Consider the following 3,262-nt stretch of genomic DNA (forward strand, 5'->3'; position numbering starts at 1 on the left):
TACCATGTTGCTTTTTAGGTTGTTGGAGGGATTCTTACTTTGGCACCTACCTATCTAGTCCTTCAAATGAGGCCTGCAGTGTTTTTGTGTCTTGGTCCAGTCCTTGAAGTGGCTGTCTGAGTGTTTGGGAGTTTTTCTTGATATGCTTTACTGTCACTGTCTGTCTCAGAAGTTTCTGAGGTCTCTATATGCCTGCTCTCTCAGTCTTCTTTCCTGGTTTGCTCTCTTGGTGCTCTCTTAATCCCCTCAGTGTTGTAGCAGGCTCTTGGTCCCCTCAGTATTATAGCAAGCTTTCAGCTCTTAGGCAGCGTGTGGCTAGTACCTTGGGGGGTGTCCCATGGGTGGGATTGGGTTTGAGGGGATCCTAGCCACAGGAAACTCCCTGCTGGCTGGCTAGAAAAGCCGAGGGAGTTGGGGCGGGGCTTGGAGTTTTGTCCCACTGGGGAGGTCCTAGAGAGTAGGGCATCCTGCCATGTGACTGTTCACTCACCTCTTAAGTCCCCTCAGTATTGGAGCAAGCTGTGTTTTAAAGTCCAACCCAAGTTGCGGGAGGATAGCCTTTATGATTTTTTAAAAAGATTATTTTAAAAAAGATTTATTTTATTTGTATGTGTGTCTTGAGTATGTACCAGGTGTGTGCTGGTGTCTTTTGGCATGGTGAGAAGAGTTCAGATATCCTGGAACTGGAGTTACATGTCCATGAACTTATTCATGGGGCTGCTGTGATCCAAACCCAGGTCTCCTAGAAGAGCAGCAAGTACTCAGTGCAAAGCTATCTTCTCAGCCCCACCTTGAGTACATTGTTTTACAAAAAGTTAAAGTGTAATCTTTACTATGTTGGTAATAAATTAAAGAACTAGGAGTTTTTTACATTTATTTCCATACACAGGTTGGGGGGAGAGAAAGAGAGAGAGAGAGAGAGAGAGAGAGAGAGAGAGAGAGAGAGAGAGAGAGAGAGAGCACGATACCAAGCTAATTTATAAAAGAAAGCATTTTACAGTTTCAGAGGGTTAGTGCATCACTGTGACTCTGGAGTCTCCAACATCTTGTATCTTTAGTACAAATCCAAGCTTCTTGTTCTCAGCTTTATATGATGGCCTCTCTGAGCCTGCAAGCCACATGCCATCAGGGCTGTAACATTTTTCTCTCAACTAATGAGGAAGATTTCACAACCTCTTAACTCCAGTATTTTGGATTCTAAAGTCAGGCAAGTATTGTTGTACATTTTGGAAGGAACATGGCTCTCTCATTGGATTCCATTTGTATAAACTTTGAACTCTTGGTGTTTTCCTTTGTTGAATAAGCTTTACTTTGTTTTTGGAGTAGATTCTCTAGGGATTTTCTTTTTACATGTTTCATGGTTATCTAGGTGGGATCTTTACCTTCATTCCATTTCTCTGTACCTCTTTCAGCACAAACCTAGGTGTAGGCATTTTATTTCCCGTTCTTCCTTTTTCTCCTCAGATTGTACATTTGTATTTCTCTTTGCTCTGTTTGCACTTTTCTTTCTTTCTTTCTTTCTTTCTTTCTTCCTTCCTTCCTTCTTTCCTTCCTTTTTTTTGGGGGGGGGACAGTGTTTCTTTGTAGTTTGGAGCCAGTAGTTGGGGTTTTAGCTCAGTGGTAGAACACTTGCTTAGCAGTTTTTCATTTTAGAGCTGCATTAAGAATGATTACTAATAATCATGAGTCAATACAGTCTTGAATGAAATCTCTGCCAATAATATTGTTCCAAAACTCTTCAATTTAGCCTCAAGCAGGTTCTTAGGACAAGGGCCAAAAGCAGCCATATTGATGGCTAAAACATTACAAGAATTGTCTTTATTCCAGTTTCTTTTTAATTTTTTTTATTTTTTTATAAATAATACTATTCAAAATTTGCACTTCCTCCCCTCCTCCCATTTCCCTCCTACTCCCCCACTCACTCTTCCCCTTCTCTACCAATCCTAAGAGGGCAGGGTACCCTGCCCTTTGGGAAGGCCCTCCCCCCTCCAACCAGGCCTAGGAAGGTGTGCATTCAAACAGACTAGGATCCCCAAAAGCCAGTATATGCAGTAGAGACAAATCTCAGTGCCATTATCATTGGCTTCTCAGTCAGCCCCCATGCATCCAGCTGGATTTAGTTCAGGCACACTGTCTCAGTGGGTGGACGAACCCTGCCTGTTCCTGATGTCCTTACTCATCTTCTCCCTCCTTCTGCTCTTCAACTGGATCTTTGGAGCTCAGTCTAATGCTCTGCTGTGGGTCTCTGTCTCTATCTCCATGCATCTCTGGAAAGGTTCTATGGTGATATTCACGATAATCATCAGTGTGAGTATGGGACAAGGCCAGTTCAGGCACCCTCTCATCTACTGCCGAAGAACCTATCTGGAGATATCCCCGTGGACACCTGAGAATCCTTCTAGAGCCAAGTTTCATGCCAACCCTAAAATGGCTCCCTTAATTAAGATATCGTCTTCTCTGCTCCCATATCCACCCTTCCTGCATCGCAACCATCCCACTCTCCCAAGCTCTCCCTAATTCTTCCCTTCTCCCTTCTCTCTCCCCCCTCCCCTTCATCCCACCCCATCCCCATGTTCCCAACTATTGCCCAGTGCTCTTGTCTGCTTCCAGTTTCCAGGAGGATCTATATGTTTTTCTTTGGATTCACTTTATTCCAGTTTCTAATACTGTTTCACAATGAAACTTCTTGAACTGGGCCTCTATAATCCACATTTCTCTCAGTACTACTGTCTTCAAAGCTCTTGTAGCATTTTTAAGCCCCACTTAAAACATTCAACCACTTCCCTCATGCAAAGTTCCCAAGTCAACATTCCTCTAACAAGCAGCTTGACCAGTCCTGTCACAGCAATACCATGTAACAACGTTATCATAGTTACTTTTCTATTGTAAAGAGACACCATGATGAAGGCAGCTTATAAAAGAAAACATTTAATTGGGGGCTTGCTCATGGTCATAGAGTGAGTCCATGACCATCACGTCATGGGGCATGGCAGCACACAGGCATGACACTGGAGAGTAGCTGGGAGTTTTAACCTGATTTACAAGTTGGTTGCAGAGGTGGTAGAGGGAGGGGCTGGACCTGTCTTAGGCTTCTGAAATCTCAAAGTCCACCTCCTGTGAAACACCTGTCCAACGAGGTCACATCTAATCTTTCTCAAAATGGTTCCACCAACTAGGGATCAAGCATTTAAATATAGGAGCTTTTATGGGACCATTCTCTTTCAAACCAACACATAATCAAAAAACTATTTTAAGACCCAAA

Source organism: Chionomys nivalis, unplaced genomic scaffold (genome assembly GCF_950005125.1).
Source record: "Chionomys nivalis unplaced genomic scaffold, mChiNiv1.1 scaffold_57, whole genome shotgun sequence".
NCBI lineage: Eukaryota > Metazoa > Chordata > Mammalia > Rodentia > Cricetidae > Chionomys > Chionomys nivalis.